The sequence below is a fragment of the Doryrhamphus excisus genome, linkage group LG5 (assembly GCF_037039965.1).
Source record: "Doryrhamphus excisus strain RoL-2023G ecotype Guam linkage group LG5, RoL_Dexc_Guam_v1.1, whole genome shotgun sequence".
In the NCBI taxonomy this organism is placed as follows: domain Eukaryota; kingdom Metazoa; phylum Chordata; class Actinopteri; order Syngnathiformes; family Syngnathidae; genus Doryrhamphus; species Doryrhamphus excisus.
The window spans coordinates 5,637,910-5,655,351 of record NC_136361.1 but is presented as its reverse complement, the minus strand read 5'-3'; the positions used below and the strand labels follow the sequence as shown (position 1 = coordinate 5,655,351).

At 48.1% G+C, this 17,442-nt stretch overlaps 1 protein-coding gene and 2 long non-coding RNA genes across 5 annotated transcripts in view; 2 read left to right on the top strand and 1 right to left on the bottom strand.

The window, feature by feature from the left end:
• The window catches only part of ncf2 (neutrophil cytosolic factor 2), a 198,776-nt gene that overhangs the window by 98,901 nt on the left and 82,433 nt on the right, over nt 1-17,442 (top strand). The window lies entirely within an intron of this gene.
• Nucleotides 1-17,442, bottom strand: part of LOC144898505 (uncharacterized) — an 81,479-nt gene that overhangs the window by 14,115 nt on the left and 49,922 nt on the right. The gene's annotated exons all lie outside the window — the stretch shown is intronic.
• On the top strand, nt 2,997-4,394 carry LOC131113670 (uncharacterized). Its single transcript, XR_013627382.1, has 2 exons — nt 2,997-3,544; nt 4,013-4,394. It is a non-coding gene; the product is annotated as an uncharacterized LOC131113670 (long non-coding RNA).

Here is a 17,442-nt window from a genome sequence, read left to right as displayed (position 1 = left end):
TCGACAACGACGGGGATGAACTGGACAGCATCCAAAGATCTATTGATCACAGCGGTGTTGCTGAGGATGCATGGTGTCTGCTGTGTCCAGAACAAGAATTGGAAAGGCTACAATGCGAAGAAGAACGCCGGAAAAAACAGCAGTTGGTCGAAGAAGAGGCAGAAGTAATACCTGACTTGGCAAATGAAAATAGAACCGCTTTAAACTTACAAAAGCAAAAGTCAATGAGTCGAAATGATGGCTTGGCATTGATCCGCTCCCTAAATAATACTCAAATGGACATTTTTTACAAAATTCGACAGTGGTGCCTTGATAAAATAGGTGGGAGAAAACCCGAGCCATTGCACTTATTCATCACAGGCGGTGCCGGGACAGGAAAAAGCCACCTAATTAAAGCCATCCAATATGAGGCTACCAGGTTGTTGTCAACAACGTGTCGGCAACCGGACAATATTTCTGTCTGTCTAGCTGCACCAACAGGGATTGCTGCTTACAATTTGAATGCCACAACAATACACAGCACATTGAGCATCGGCAAGGATACCCGTTTGCCTTACACACCACTGGGTGAGGAAACGGTGAATTCCTTGCGTGCCAAGTTCGCGGACCTCCAAATTTTGATTATAGATGAAATATCGATGGTTGATCACAAGTTGTTGACGTACATTCATGGTAGGCTCCGACAAATTAAGCAAACCGGTGACTATGCTGCATTTGGCAACGTCAGCATCATCGCCGTCGGTGATTTTTACCAGTTACCGCCAGTCAAAGGAAAGCCTCTCTATGTCGATGACGCCACTTTCAACTTGTGGACAAATCTTTTCAGTGTTGTCGAACTGACAACGATAGTCCGGCAAAAAGATAATCAGTTTGCAGCATTGCTAAATAGACTACGCAAACATCCAAAAGGCGCGGCGTTGTTGGAAACAGACATAGAACTTTTGAAACAGCGCGAAACAGGTGAGGTCAGCTCCGCGTTACATGTGTTTCCAACCAATCAACAAGTCAACGAATACAATCTAAAACAGCTTTTCAGGATCTGTCCGGAGTACACGACGATAAAAGCTGAGGATTTCAGCCAAAACAAAAAATCGGGTAAATTAGAAAGAAAAGTAGGGCACCACAGCAAAGTTTACAACACGTGTTTAGAGGAAACTCTGCACATCGCTAAAGATGCACGTGTAATGCTTTGCAAAAACATTGATATTGACGACGGCTTAGTTAACGGGGTTAGTGGCACTGTCTCTGAGGTTCTTTTCCAAAAGGATGACACATTTCCGAGTAGGATCTATATAAAGTTTGATGATGCCAAAGTAGGTAAACAAAGGCGTGCACAAACTACTAATGAGTCCGTCACGCTAAAAGACAGTACATTTATTCTGCCAGAGGAAGAAAAAGTAACAAAAAGTGGTGGCATGCGTCGCCAGTTCCCTCTGAAGCTCGCTTGGGCTTGCACGGTACATAAAGTCCAGGGTGTTACCGTGAGCAATGTAGTTGTGTCTCTAGACAGGGTGTTTTCCGCAGGGCAGGCGTATGTAGCATTGAGTCGAGTCACGGCCTTAGACGGTTTGATTATTGAAAAATTTAATGCCGAAAAGATTTACTCTAACGATGCCATTAAGGATGCTGTGGGAAGGATGCCACCATTTTTGACAGAAATTGAACCAACACAAACAAATGTACAACCACCACATTTCACAATTTATTTGATCAATGTCCAAAATTTGACAAAACATGCGTCAGATTTGGCAGCATGTACACAGCACCTGCAGCCTAACTGCATCGCTGTGACAGAAACGTGGCTGCCAACGGCATGTACACCCAGCAGTGTAACCATTCCTGGGTATCATTTTCATAGCCAACCACGATGTTTGTCTTACTCCAGCAGTAACCCTGCTTTGGTAGAATTACAAGGGCAACAGCATGGCGGAGTTGGCATGTACATTGCAGACCACCTGCACTGTAGTGTTGTCTCCGCCCCAAACTTCAACTTGGAAGTTTTACTGGTGAACTGCTCCGCACCCAGTGTGTTAATAGCAGTTGTGTATCGACCACCCTCCTATCCAATGGCGTTGTTTCAAGGTCACCTTGGCACGCTGCTGGATTGGTTGCACCAGAAGTACGCCAGTGTTGTCATACTGGGAGATTTTAATGAAAATTTGTTAAAATCTTCCACTATCAGCACATTCATGGCTAGGAAAGGGTTCTGCCAGTCAGTCAAACATCCTACCACAGAAAAGGGTACATTAATTGACCACGTATATGTCAAAACATCACACTTTGATGTAGAATCAGTTGTGATGCCCACTTATTTCAGTGATCATGAAGGCATTTTGTGCTCTTTCAAACACTAAATTTAAAACGCACACACGCACACACACGTTCCACTTCAGCATTCTTCTGGCAGTCTTATATTGTGTAAAATGGGTTCAGGTGGTCTCACATGTTTAGCCAGTGGACAATTTACAAGCCACGAGTTTGCTCTTCCGAGAACGGTGGATTGGATTTGTCAATTGCTGAATAAAAGTGAAACCACAATGAAACTATTTGCCTTTTCTGAACACAAACTGGTTATTTGTCCAACCAGTAAATGAACTTGTACATATTGTAAACATGTACATATTGTAAATATGTAAATATTGTAAATATAGTATATTTATATAATATTTAAATAGTGTACATATTATATGTAAATATGTAAATATGTAAATATGTAAATATGTAAATATGTATATATGTAAATGATACTTGATGAAATGATTCCAGTGCTGCCTCACTCACCTGTCCTCTTGTCTTGATAGTTACCGGCTGTCTGCCTTAAAGTTAAATACTAAAGGGATTCAAATCTTTCAGAACTTTTTGAGTAGAGAAATTGATTTAGTCATGCACTGGCGCAAAATTCAACACTACCCAAAATTAAGATTCAAAGGGATTAAAACTAAGACTTTTCTGAAGACATAGTTAGTATTTTTCTAACCAGTGGACATTTCCCAATCCGCGAGTTTACTCTTCCGAGAACGGTGGATTGTGTTTGTCAATCACTGGCGAAAAATACGTTTTTCCAGACACGGTAATGCAAACAATGAGGGCTATGTAAATATGTAAATATGTAAATATGTAAATATGTAAATATGTAAATATGTAAATATGTAAATATGTAAATATGTAAATATGTAAATATGTAAATATGTAAATATGTAAATATGTAAACATGTAAACATGTAAACATGTAAATATGTGAATGTATATTGTGACTAACCTCTGCTCTTGTCTTTCTAGTTGCCGCCTGTCTTCAGTTCCACACACATCTTAATATTAAACATAGTAGAAGTGCATACGAATATTGACATAGTAGCAATAGAAGTACATGCGTATATTAGTGAACATAGTAGCAGTAGAATAGCATAGAAGTAAAACTAATCCCATCAGTGCATAATACCAACAATTATAATAGCAATGTAGTGTTTTGCATGCATGTGAGTTTTCATCAACAGGACAAGACCCCTCTGACGGTGTGAGTGTCCTCTGACAAGTGCTGCATGTGGTAAGATATGGAGCTGTTTTCACTTTTCATATTGGTCAAATTCTGTTCATGTGTGAAACACTTGCCTTTTTTGCCACTTGACATTATACTCATGTGATTTCTCCAGATACGTAAACCGGGCTCCAGACGACAAGTTAAACTTTGCTTTGTAGGTAAAATACATCTTGAAATGTTGCCAGTCACATAAAAACACTTTCTCTTTTTACCAAGTAGCTTTAATTAGCTGGAAGTTGGAAACACCTCCACTATTCTTAATGGACACAGAATCTTACATGAGTTTATGTTCTGCAGGGGAAAAATGTTAACCTGTTAACCAAAAAGTATGGGGTGCTTGTGCTACTAAAATTATACATAGAATGCCATGGTACTTGTAGTACAAAAAAACTTCCTCATGCTGTCTTCTTTGACTTTTTATATGATCATAGCAAGTTTACTAACACATTTGCTTTCACTTTCTCTGACCTGTAGTGAATGCTGGCTGCTTCCAGAGGAGCTCCCACCGTTGCACCTTGACATCCACCCATTGCTGACTGGATAGGATACTGGCGATTCTGGGAACTGGTCATCGTGGGACTGCAACTGCTGATCCTTTCCTCCACCCATTCTTAACCCTCTGTCCTTTCTTCACCACTGTCTACCTACCATCTCTCAGTCATCCCTCTCAACCCAACCGGTCGAGACAGAAGGCCGCCCCATAGAGCCTGGGTTCTGTCCAAGGTTTCTCAAAGAGTTTTTCCTTGCCTCCGTTGCCAAGTGCTTGCTCGTGTGGGGTTCAGTTGGTTCTCTTTCTAGATAACTTCCATATGATGATTAGAATTGGCACTATATCAAATAAATTGGCTTGACATAACTGCTTTTGTCATTTCTGCATGTTTAGTACATAACTCCACACGTGTTCATTCATAGTTTAGACAATCTACAATGTCAACTCGATCTCTGCTGCTATCCTGCAAAACACACCACCCACTTGGACCCTGGGTGGACCACAGAGATGCTTCACAGACCAAGGACCCAACCAGCAATCGTGATGGAGTCCACCAGCATGGCACATCAAAATATAGCTGGGATTGGTTCCAGCACACCTATGACCCATGTGGAGGATGAACAGCATAGAAGGATGTATAGTGATGAATGTCAACACAACTGTGTCCATAATTGACTGTTTGGAAGGGTGTTATGACAGATAATGACAACTCCTTCAAAGGTGGGTATGTGGTCATGTCCTGTTTGATGTCACAACTCCCTAAAAGTCTCGGGCCAGACAGACCATGTAAAATGTAGTTGTACTTTTCCAGAGGTTGGTGGCACTATACAGTCTAAGGTAAGTACATGGTCATGTCCTGTCTGTGCCACCATAGAAAAAATCAGACCATATAGAATGGAGTTATCCAATTCAAACAGTTGGTGGCGCTATATGTACACAGTCAGACTGATTTGGAAATGATCCGACCACGTGGAAGTTATGGCAGATATACATTTCAAGCAGTTGGTGGCGCTATAGAGTCTATGTACACACAGTATAACAAACTAGAGATTGACCCAACACACCAAAAAAAAGTCATGACAATCTGACCATGAATCAGGAAGTTATGGCAGATGTACATCTCTGCCTGTTGATGGCGCTATACAGTCTGTACACACACAGTCATAGACCAGAGGGTACACCAGACCACCAAAAAAAATTTGGGGCAGATCTGACCATATGGAAGTTACAGCTGATATACATTTCCACCAGTTGGTGGCGTTATACAGTCTATGTACACACAGTATAACATACCAGAGATTGACCCAACCCACCCAAAAAAATTTGGAGACAATCTGACCATGTATAAGGAAGTTACGGCAGATATACATTTCCACCAGTTGGTGGCGCTGTGTTTTGAACATGGGTTCTGGAGCGTTAGGTGCGTCCTGTCATGATAGACGTCTCCACCGAAAATCATAGTGATACGTGCAACGGGTGGCGAGGGATAATGAATTGAAACTTCTAGGTGGCGCTAGTGTGTCAATTTAGATTGGTGTCACATGGGAGCACCACCAGGGCGCTCAGGCCTGGATTAAGGCCTCACGTTTAAGATTTCAGCAGCCTGTGACCTTCTGCGAGCAAAATATGAGCCTTCGATGGTCAATGGCAAAGGCTGACCATTCGCCGTGGCCACGCCCACCACATGTGCTTTACACACGTCATAGTCCATCGACTGACATCATCAGTCTGTCAGTCAAACTGTGTATTGACTTTGATGTACATTGCTTAAAGGCAAGGCCAGACACCAGGCAGGGCCAGATAAGGTAAAAGTTAAGGTTAAAGTAAAAGTTTGGTGGCGTGCCACGCCCACATCCTAAGGAGCAGCCCAAAATCCTTCGCAATTTAACGTCGGCCATTTGTCTAGTGTCCGTTGATGCTACAACGGACTCATTCAATCGAACCCCCTAGGAGGAGTTCGTCGAGATACGACCCCTACAAACTCCCCCAAATGGCCGCCGCCACCTAAAATGGCCGACTTCCTGTTGGTTTTTGAACATGGGTTCTTGAGACTTTTTTGTGCGTTCTGTCACGAGTGATGTCTCCTCCGAAAATCATGCCGATACGTGCAACGGGAGGCGAGGGATAATTATTTTAAAACTTGTAGGTGGCGCTAGTGAGTCAATTTGGCTTGGTTTCATATGGGGGCCCCACCAGGGCCCTCAGGCCTGGAATCTGCCCCCCCTTATGAGGATTCAAGCCCATGCGACCTTTTGCGGGCGAATGATGACCTTTTCTATGTAAATGGCGAGGTCTGAGCATTCGCCGCCAGGCCACGCCCACCACGTTCGCTTTTCCTGCATCATGGTCCATCAACAGGCTTCACCAGGCTGTCAGGCAGTGACCTTGTGACCCTGATGTTCATCTGATGAATCTCCTGGCAGAAAAGGCCTCATGTAGATGACACGCCTTTAGCCTGTCGCCAATAGGTGGCGCTGCGACGAAATCAGGAAGTGACCTACGGGGACCTTCGGGGCGGGGCCATGATCACATGTACCAAGTATGATGAAGATCTGACCACGTGGAGCCAAGTTATTCACGTCTACAGTTACGCTCAGCGTGCAAGGCCCGGACATATGAAAATGGGCAAAATTTGGGGGCGTGCCACGCCCACATCGTATGGAATATCCCAAAATCCTTCGCAATTTAACGTCGGCCATCCGTCTAGTGTCCGTTGATGCTACAACGGACTCATTCAATCAAACCCCCTAGGAGGAGTTCGTCGAGATACGACCCCAACTTCTGGCCCAAAAACGTCCGCCGCCATCCAAAATGGCCGACTTCCTGTTCGTTTTCCAATATGGGTTCTTGAGACTTTTTGGTCCGGCCTGTCACGATAGACGTCTCCACCGAGTTTCGTGACGATAGGTGAAACTGGTGTCGGGGGCTAATTTTTTTTAAAATTCAAGGTGGCGCTAGAGAGCCAATTTTGGAACATGATATTTGAAACCCATAAAATATAAAATTTTTCGCCAGACCTGATGCGCTCGCCAAATTTGGTGAGTTTTCGGGCATGTTGAGGCCCTCAAAAAGGCCGACGGTTGGCAGAATAATAATAATAATAATAATTAAAACTGCAAGCAGTGATGAGCGGGCTCGAGCACCCCGACGCGCTCGGGGGTACGCGCGGGTCGGGGGTACGCGCGGGTCGGGGTCGCGCGCGCGACCGGACGGGCGCGCGGACGCGCCGTACGAAAAACCGCGGCGAGCGGATAAGCGGTAAGGTAGTCACGGCACTTGCAATTTTCCGCCAGGAGGGGGCGACAGCGGCGGCGAGGCGGGTGCGCGGTCAGGTCCCGTCCGACGCCGCGAACCGCCATAAAAAAATTCACGACGATCGGACCGCGCGGTAGGTCCTTGCGGCGGATATACGTTTCCGCCTGTGGGTGGCGCTATAGAGTGGTTGGCCCACACGGTAACGGACCGGAGGGTACCCCGAACCAACAGAAAAAATTAGGGGCCGATCCGACCGTGCGTAAGGAAGTTACGGCAGATATACATTTCCACCAGTTGGTGGCGCTATAGCGTATGTACACACACAGTCATAGACCAGAGGGTACCCCAGACCACCAGAAAAAATTTGGGCCTGATCCGACCATGTGGAAGGAAGTTACGGCTATATACATTTCCACCAGTTGGTGGCGCTATACAGTCTATGTACACACACAGTCATAGACCAGAGGGTACCCCAAACCACCAGAAAAAATTTGGGCTTGATCCGACCATGTGGATGGAAGTTACGGCTATATACATTTCCACCAGTTGGTGGCGCTATACAGTGTATGTACACACACAGTCATAGACCAGAGGGTACCCCAGACCACCAGAAAAAATTTGGGCCTGATCCGACCATGTGGAAGGAAGTTACGGCTATATACATTTCCACCAGTTGGTGGCGCTATAGAGTCTATGTACACACACAGTCATAGACCAGAGGGTACCCCAAACCACCAGAAAAAATTTGGGCTTGATCCGACCATGTGGAAGGAAGTTACGGCTATATACATTTCCACCAGTTGGTGGCGCTATACTGTCTATGTACACACACAGACATAGACCAGAGGGTACCCCAGACCACCAGAAAATTTTGTGGGCTGATCCGACCATGTGGAAGGAAGTTACGGCTATATACATTTCCACCAGTTGGTGGCGCTATAGAGTCTCTGTACACACACAGTCATAGACCAGAGGGTACCCCAGACCACCAGAAAAAATTTGGGCTTGATCCGACCATGTGGAAGGAAGTTACGGCTATATACATTTCCACCAGTTGGTGGCGCTATACAGTGTATGTACACACACAGTCATAGACCAGAGGGTACCCCAGACCACCAGAAAAAATTTGGGCTTGATCCGACCATGTGGAAGGAAGTTACGGCTATATACATTTCCACCAGTTGGTGGCGCTATACTGTCTATGTACACACACAGACATAGACCAGAGGGTACCCCAGACCACCAGAAAATTTTGTGGGCTGATCCGACCATGTGGAAGGAAGTTACGGCTATATACACTTCCACCAGTTGGTGGCGCTATAGAGTCTATGTACACACACAGTCATAGACCAGAGGGTACCCCAGACCACCAGAAAAAATTTGGGCTTGATCCGACCATGTGGAAGGAAGTTACGGCTATATACATTTCCACCAGTTGGTGGCGCTATACAGTCTATGTACACACACAGTCATAGACCAGAGGGTACCCCAAACCACCAGAAAAAATTTGGGCTTGATCCGACCATGTGGAAGGAAGTTACGGCTATATACATTTCCGCCAGTTGGTGGCGCTATAGAGTCTATGTACACACACAGTCATAGACCAGAGGGTACCCCAGACCACCAGAAAAATTTGTAGGCTGATCCGACCATGTGGAAGGAAGTAACGGCTATATACATTTCCACCAGTTGGTGGCGCTATACAGTCTATGTACACACAGTATAACAGACCAGAGATTGACCCAACACACCCAAAAAAATTTCAAGACAATCTGAACATGAATCAGGAAGTTACGGCAGATATACATGTCCACCAGTTGGTGGCGCTGTGTTTTGAACATGGCTTCTGGAGCGTTAAGTGCGTCCTGTCTTGATAGACGTCTCCACCGAAAATCATAGTGATACGTGTAACGGGTGGCGAGGGATAATGAATTGAAACTTCTAGGTGGCGCTAGTGTGTCAATTTAGATTGGTGTCACATGGGAGCACCACCAGGGCGCTCAGGCCTGGATTAAGGCCTCACGTTTAAGATTTCAGCAGCCTGTGACCTTCTGCAGGCAAATGATGACCTTTTGATGGTCAATGGCGAAGGCTGACCATTCGCCGTGGCCACGCCCCCCACATGTGCTTTACACACATCATAGTCCATCAACTGACTTCATCAGTCTGTCAGTCAAACTGTGTATTGACTTTGATGTACATTGCTTCAAGGCAAGGCCAGACACCAGGCAGGGCCAGATATGAAATGGTCAAAGTTTGGTGGCGTGCCACGCCCACATCCTATGGAGCGGCCCAAAATCCTTCGCAATTTAACGTGGGCCATCCGTCTAGTGTCCGTTGATGCAACAACGGACTCATTCGGTCAAACCCCCTAGGAGGAGTTCGTCGAGATACGACCCATACATCCGCCCCCAAATGGCCGCCGCCACCTAAAATGGCCGACTTCCTGTTGGTTTTAGAACATGGGTTCTTGAGACTTTTTTTGTGCGTCCTGTCACGAGTGATGTCTCCTCCAAAAATCATGCCGATACGTGCAACGGGAGGCGAGGGATAATTATTTTAAAACTTCTAGGTGGCGCTAGTGAGTCAATTTGGCTTAGTTTCATATGGGGGCCACACCAGGCCGCTCAGGCCTGGATTCTGACCCCCCCTATGAGCTTTCAAGCCCATGCGACCTTTTGCGGGCGAATGATGACCTTTTCTATGTAAATGGCGAGGTCTGAGCATTCGCCGCCAGGCCACGCCCACCACGTTCGCTTTTCCTGCATCATGGTCCATCAACAGGCTTCCCCAGGCTGTCAGGCAGTGACCTTGTGACCCTGATGTTCATCTGATGAATCTCCTGGCAGAAAAGGCCTCATGTAGATGACACGCCTTTAGCCTGTCGCCAATAGGTGGCGCTGCGACGAAATCAGGAAGTGACCTACGGGGACCTTCGGGGCGGGGCCATGATCACATGTACCAAGTATGATGAAGATCTGACCACGTGGAGCCAAGTTATTCACGTCTACAGTTACGCTCAGCGTGCAAGGCCCGGACATATGAAAATGGGCAAAATGTGGGGGCGTGCCACGCCCACATCGTATGGAATATCCCAAAATCCTTCGCAATTTAACGTCGGCCATCCGTCTAGTGTCCGTTGATGCTACAACGGACTCATTCGGTCAAACCCCCTAGGAGGAGTTCGTCGAGATACGACCCATACTTCCGCCCCCAAATGGCCGCCGCCACCTAAAATGGCCGACTTCCTGTTGGTTTTAGAACATGGGTTCTTGAGACTTTTTTGTGCGTCCTGTCACGAGCGATGTCTCCTCCGAAAATCATGCCGATACGTGCAACGGGAGGCGAGGGATAATTATTTTAAAACTTGTAGGTGGCGCTAGTGAGTCAATTTGGCTTAGTTTCATATGGGGGCCACACCAGGCCGCTCAGGCCTGGATTCTGACCCCCCCTATGAGCTTTCAAGCCCATGCGACCTTTTGCGGGCGAATGATGACCTTTTCTATGTAAATGGCGAGGTCTGAGCATTCGCCGCCAGGCCACGCCCACCACGTTCGCTTTTCCTGCATCATGGTCCATCAACAGGCTTCACCAGGCTGTCAGGCAGTGACCTTGTGACCCTGATGTTCATCTGATGAATCTCCTGGCAGAAAAGGCCTCATGTAGATGACACGCCTTTAGCCTGTCGCCAATAGGTGGCGCTGCGACGAAATCAGGAAGTGACCTACGGGGACCTTCGGGGCGGGGCCATGATCACATGTACCAAGTATGATGAAGATCTGACCACGTGGAGCCAAGTTATTCACGTCTACAGTTACGCTCAGCGTGCAAGGGCCGGACATTTGAAAATGGGCAAAATTTGGGGGCGTGCCACGCCCACATCGTATGGAATATCCCAAAATCCTTCGCAATTTAACGTCGGCCATCCGTCTAGTGTCCGTTGATGCTACAACGGACTCATTCGGTCAAACCCCCTAGGAGGAGTTCGTCGAGATACGACCCCAACTTCTGGCCCAAAAACGGCCGCCGCCATCCAAAATGGCCGACTTCCTGTTCGTTTTCCAATATGGGTTCTTGAGACTTTTTGGTCCGGCCTGTCACGATAGACGTCTCCACCGAGTTTCGTGACGATAGGTGAAACTGGTGTCGGGGGCTAATTTTTTTTAAAATTCAAGGTGGCGCTAGAGAGCCAATTTTGGAACATGATATTTGAAACCCATAAAATATAAAATTTTTCGCCAGACCTGATGCGCTCGCCAAATTTGGTGAGTTTTCGGGCATGTTGAGGCCCTCAAAAAGGCCGACGGTTGGCAGAATAATAATAATAATAATAATAATTAAAACTGCAAGCAGTGATGAGCGGGCTCGAGCACCCCGACGCGCTCGGGGGTACGCGCGGGTCGGGGGTACGCGCGGGTCGGGGTCGCGCGCGCGACCGGACGGGCGCGCGGACGCGCCGTACGAAAAACCGCGGCGAGCGGATAAGCGATAAGGGAGTCACGGCACTTGCAATTTTCCGCCAGGAGGGGGCGACAGCGGCGGCGAGGCGGGTGCGCGGTCACGTCCCGTCCGACGCCGCGAACCGCCATAAAAAAATTCACGACGATCGGACCGTGCGGTAGGTCCTTGCGGCGGATATACGTTTCCGCCTGTGGGTGGCGCTATAGAGTGTATGCGCCCACACGGTAACGGACCGGAGGGTACCCCGAACCAACAGAAAAAATTAGGGGCCGATCCGACCGTGCGTAAGGAAGTTACGGCAGATATACATTTCCACCAGTTGGTGGCGCTATAGCGTATGTACACACACTGTCATAGACCAGAGGGTACCCCAGACCACCAGAAAAAATTTGGGCCTGATCCGACCATGTGGAAGGAAGTTACGGCTATATACATTTCCACCAGTTGGTGGCGCTATACAGTCGATGTACACACACAGTCATAGACCAGAGGGTACCCCAGACCACCAGAAAAAATTTGGGCCTGATCCGACCATGTGGAAGGAAGTTACGGCTATATACATTTCCACCAGTTGGTGGCGCTATAGAGTCTATGTACACACAGTATAACAGACCAGAGATTGACCCAACACACCAAAAAAAATTTCAAGACAATCTGACCATGAATCAGGAAGTTACGGCAGATATACATTTCCACCAGTTGGTGGCGCTGTGTTTAGAACATGGCTTCTGGAGCATTAGGTGCGTCCTGTCATGATAGACGTCTCCACCGAAAATCATAGTGATACGTGTAACGGGTGGCGAGGGATAATGAATTGAAACTTCTAGGTGGCGCTAGTGTGTCAATTTAGATTGGTGTCACATGGGAGCACCACCAGGGCGCTCAGGCCTGGATTAAGGCGTCACGTTTAAGATTTCAGCAGCCTGTGACCTTCTGCAGGCAAATGATGACCTTTTGATGGTCAATGGCGAAGGCTGACCATTCGCCGTGGCCACGCCCCCCACATGTGCTTTACACACATCATAGTCCATCAACTGACATCATCAGTCTGTCAGTCAAACTGTGTATTGACTTTGATGTACATTGCTTCAAGGCAAGGCCAGACACCAGGCAGGGCCAGATATGAAATGGTCAAAGTTTGGTGGCGTGCCACGCCCACATCCTATGGAGCGGCCCAAAATCCTTCGCAATTTAACGTGGGCCATCCGTCTAGTGTCCGTTGATGCAACAACGGACTCATTCGGTCAAACCCCCTAGGAGGAGTTCGTCGAGATACGACCCCTACATCCGCCCCCAAATGGCCGCCGCCACCTAAAATGGCCGACTTCCTGTTGGTTTTAGAACATGGGTTCTTGAGACTTTTTTGTGCGTCCTGTCACGAGTGATGTCTCCTCCGAAAATCATGCCGATACGTGCAACGGGAGGCGAGGGATAATTATTTTAAAACTTCTAGGTGGCGCTAGTGAGTCAATTTGGCTTGGTTTCATATGGGGGCCACACCAGGCCGCTCAGGCCTGGATTCTGACCCCCCCTATGAGTTTTCAAGCCCATGCGACCTTTTGCGGGCGAATGATGACCTTTTCTATGTAAATGGCGAGGCCTGAGCATTCGCTGCCAGGCCACGCCCACCACGTGCGCTTTTCCTGCATCATGGTCCATCAACAGGCTTCACCAGGCTGTCAGGCAGTGACCTTGTGACCCTGATGTTCATCTGATGAATCTCCTGGCAGAAAAGGCCTCATGTAGATGACACGCCTTTAGCCTGTCGCCAATAGGTGGCGCTGCGACGAAATCAGGAAGTGACCTACGGGGACCTTCGGGGCGGGGCCATGATCACATGTACCAAGTATGATGAAGATCTGACCACGTGGAGCCAAGTTATTCACGTCTACAGTTACGCTCAGCGTGCAAGGCCGGGGCAGATGAACAAGGGCAAAATTTGGGGGCGTGCCACGCCCACATCGTATGGAATATCCCAAAATCCTTCGCAATTTAACGTCGGCCATCCGTCTAGTGTCCGTTGATGCAACAACGGACTCATTTGGTCAAACCCCCTAGGAGGAGTTCGTCGAGATACGACCCCAACTTCTGGCCCAAAAACGGCCGCCGCCATCCAAAATGGCTGACTTCCTGTTCGTTTTCCAATATGGGTTCTTGAGACTTTTTGGTCCGTCCTGTCACGATAGACGTCTCCACCGAGTTTCGTGACGATAGGTGAAACTGGTGTCGGGGGCCAATTTTTTCAAAAATAAAAGGTGGCGCTAGAGAGTCAATTTTGGAACATTGTTTTCGGGACCCCCACCAGATCGAAATTTTCGGCAGACCTGACGCGCTTGGAAAATTTGGTGAGTTTTCGGGCATGTTCAGGCCCTCAAAATGGCCGTCCTTTCGTCAGAATAATAATAATAATAATAATAATAATAATAATAATAAACATTACGATTACAATAGGGCTTTCGCACTGGTCAGTGCTCGAGCCCTAATAATAATAAACGGAACGATAACAATAGGGCTTTCGCACTGGTCAGTGCTCGAGCCCTAATAATAATTAAAACTGCAAGCAGTGATGAGCGGGCTCGAGCACCCCGACGCGCTCGGGGGTACGCGCGGGTCGGGGGTACGCGCGGGTCGGGGTCGCGCGCGCGACCGGACGGGCGCGCGGACGCGCCGTACGAAAAACCGCGGCGAGCGGATAAGCGGTAAGGTAGTCACGGCACTTGCAATTTTCCGCCAGGAGGGGGCGACAGCGGCGGCGAGGCGGGTGCGCGGTCACGTCCCGTCCGACACCGCGAACCGCCATAAAAAAATTCACGACGATCGGACCACGCGGTAGGTCCTTGCGGCGGATATACGTTTCCGCCTGTGGGTGGCGCTATAGAGTGGTTGGCCCACACGGTAACGGACCGGAGGGTACCCCGAACCAACAGAAAAAATTAGGGGCCGATCCGACCGTGCGTAAGGAAGTTACGGCAGATATACATTTCCACCAGTTGGTGGCGCTATAGCGTATGTACACACACAGTCATAGACCAGAGGGTACCCCAGACCACCAGAAAAAATTTGGGCCTGATCCGACCATGTGGAAGGAAGTTACGGCTATATACATTTCCACCAGTTGGTGGCGCTATACAGTCGATGTACACACACAGTCATAGACCAGAGGGTACCCCAGACCACCAGAAAAAATTTGGGCCTGATCCGACCATGTGGAAGGAAGTTACGGCTATATACATTTCCACCAGTTGGTGGCGCTATACAGTCTATGTACACACACAGTCATAGACCAGAGGGTACCCCAAACCACCAGAAAAAATTTGGGCTTGATCCGACCATGTGGAAGGAAGTTACGGCTATATACATTTCCACCAGTTGGTGGCGCTATACAGTCTATGTACACACACAGTCATAGACCAGAGGGTACCCCAAACCACCAGAAAAAATTTGGGCTTGATCCGACCATGTGGAAGGAAGTTACGGCTATATACATTTCCACCAGTTGGTGGCGCTATAGAGTCTATGTACACACACAGTCATAGACCAGAGGGTACCCCAAACCACCAGAAAAAATTTGGGCTTGATCCGACCATGTGGAAGGAAGTTACGGCTATATACATTTCCACCAGTTGGTGGCGCTATACTGTCTATGTACACACACAGACATAGACCAGAGGGTACCCCAGACCACCAGAAAATTTTGTGGGCTGATCCGACCATGTGGAAGGAAGTTACGGCTATATACACTTCCACCAGTTGGTGGCGCTATAGAGTCTATGTACACACACAGTCATAGACCAGAGGGTACCCCAGACCACCAGAAAAAATTTGGGCTTGATCCGACCATGTGGAAGGAAGTTACGGCTATATACATTTCCACCAGTTGGTGGCGCTATACAGTCTATGTACACACACAGTCATAGACCAGAGGGTACCCCAAACCACCAGAAAAAATTTGGGCTTGATCCGACCATGTGGAAGGAAGTTACGGCTATATACATTTCCGCCAGTTGGTGGCGCTATAGAGTCTATGTACACACACAGTCATAGACCAGAGGGTACCCCAAACCACCAGAAAAAATTTGGGCTTGATCCGACCATGTGGAAGGAAGTTATGGCTATATACATTTCCACCAGTTGGTGGCGCTATAGAGTCTATGTACACCCAGTATAACAAACCAGAGATTGACCCAACACACCAAAAAAAATTTCAAGACAATCTGACCATGAATCAGGAAGTTACGGCAGATATACATTTCCACCAGTTGGTGGCGCTGTGTTTTGAACATGGCTTCTGGAGCGTTAAGTGCGTCCTGTCATGATAGACGTCTCCACCGAAAATCATAGTGATACGTGTAACGGGTGGCGAGGGATAATGAATTGAAACTTCTAGGTGGCGCTAGTGTGTCAATTTAGATTGGTGTCACATGGGAGCACCACCAGGGCGCTCAGGCCTGGATTAAGGCCTCACGTTTAAGATTTCAGCAGCCTGTGACCTTCTGCAGGCAAATGATGACCTTTTGATGGTCAATGGCGAAGGCTGACCATTCGCCGTGGCCACGCCCCCCACATGTGCTTTACACACATCATAGTCCATCAACTGACTTCAGCAGTCTGTCAGTCAAACTGTGTATTGACTTTGATGTACATTGCTTCAAGGCAAGGCCAGACACCAGGCAGGGCCAGATATGAAATGGTCAAAGTTTGGTGGCGTGCCACGCCCACATCCTATGGAGCGGCCCAAAATCCTTCGCAATTTAACGTGGGCCATCCGTCTAGTGTCCGTTGATGCAACAACGGACTCATTCAGTCAAACCCCCTAGGAGGAGTTCGTCGAGATACGACCCCTACATCCTCCCCCAAATGGCCGCCGCCACCTAAAATGGCCGACTTCCTGTTGGTTTTTGAACATGGGTTCTTGAGACTTTTTTGTGCGTCCTGTCACGAGTGATGTCTCCTCCGAAAATCATGCCGATACGTGCAACGGGAGGCGAGGGATAATTATTTTAAAACTTCTAGGTGGCGCTAGTGAGTCAATTTGGCTTGGTTTCATATGGGGGCCACACCAGGCCGCTCAGGCCTGGATTCTGACCCCCCCTATGAGTTTTCAAGCCCATGCGACCTTTTGCGGGCGAATGATGAGCTTTTCTATGTAAATGGCGAGGCCTGAGCATTCGCCGCCAGGCCACGCCCACCACGTGCGCTTTTCCTGCATCATGGTCCATCAACAGGCTTCACCAGGCTGTCAGGCAGTGACCTTGTGACCCTGATGTTCATCTGATGAATCTCCTGGCAGAAAAGGCCTCATGTAGATGACACGCCTTTAGCCTGTCGCCAATAGGTGGCGCTGCGACGAAATCAGGAAGTGACCTACGGGGACCTTCGGGGCGGGGCCATGATCACATGTACCAAGTATGATGAAGATCTGACCACGTGGAGCCAAGTTATTCACGTCTACAGTTACGCTCAGCGTGCAAGGCCCGGACATATGAAAATGGGCAAAATTTGGGGGCGTGCCACGCCCACATCGTATGGAATATCCCAAAATCCTTCGCAATTTAACGTCGGCCATCCGTCTAGTGTCCGTTGATGCAACAACGGACTCATTTGGTCAAACCCCCTAGGAGGAGTTCGTCGAGATACGACCCCAACTTCTGGCACGAAAAAGGCCGCCGCCATCCAAAATGGCCGACTTCCTGTTCGT